Genomic DNA, 771 nt, shown 5'->3' with positions numbered 1-771 from the left:
ACCCGCATGGCAAACGAGAATTCTACCATTGAACCACCAATGCACCCATGCGCACATGCACATGCACACGCACACGATACAATTCTGGCAATGAACGCTGTGAATTCTGGGAAACACAATTAATCGTTGGGGAAAGTACAGTGAAACAGGCATCAAGCAACTTTTGCTTACTAAAAGGCCTCATTCACATTACCACAAGACTTCAACACACTACTACTTAAGTTTGCAATAAGCTAGATGAGCAAGAGAAGCTTATCTTAATTCTCCTTCTGGTTTTTGGTCAGACTCTGGCTGCAACACGTCTAAGACATGTTTTTCCTGTGTGTTTTTGAAGGGGACAAAACACACTGGGCTCATTCACTCCCCGTCGGGGAATCGAACCCCGGTCTCCCGCGTGACAGGCAGGGATACTCTCCACTTTACTAACGAGGAGATGTCAGAGAGGATTAGTCCCTCCCCTTTTCTTGCATCACAGTTTTCAGCACGTATCTTACATCTTGCCTGCCTCAACACAACAACGTACATACTGATTTTTCAAAAGAACAACTTCACTTACAGGTATTATACAACCTTTTGACTTCTCTTATACACACAATGTTGTTGTTGGCCATCTTAAACAACCTCACCAGTTGGACATAATTACTTCGCATTAGCAACAGTCACCAAGGCACAGCACATCACACAACAACCCAGAAAAAACCCAAACACAATAGAGAAGTGATACAAAAACCATGGTAACCTTAAGCTCCATATGCCACTTCTTTCAAAAAC

General features: G+C 43.2%; 1 non-coding gene across 1 annotated transcript; it reads right to left on the bottom strand.

Annotated features, from left to right (window-relative positions):
• Positions 1–360: 360 nt before the first annotated feature.
• Positions 361–432, bottom strand: trnad-guc (transfer RNA aspartic acid (anticodon GUC)). The gene has a single exon. It is a non-coding gene; the product is annotated as a tRNA-Asp (tRNA).
• Between the last annotated feature and the right edge of the window lie 339 nt (positions 433–771).

The sequence above is a fragment of the Austrofundulus limnaeus genome, unplaced genomic scaffold (assembly GCF_001266775.1).
Source record: "Austrofundulus limnaeus strain Quisiro unplaced genomic scaffold, Austrofundulus_limnaeus-1.0 Scaffold4013, whole genome shotgun sequence".
Taxonomy (NCBI): domain Eukaryota; kingdom Metazoa; phylum Chordata; class Actinopteri; order Cyprinodontiformes; family Rivulidae; genus Austrofundulus; species Austrofundulus limnaeus.
This window is presented reverse-complemented; position numbering and strand designations above follow the sequence as displayed.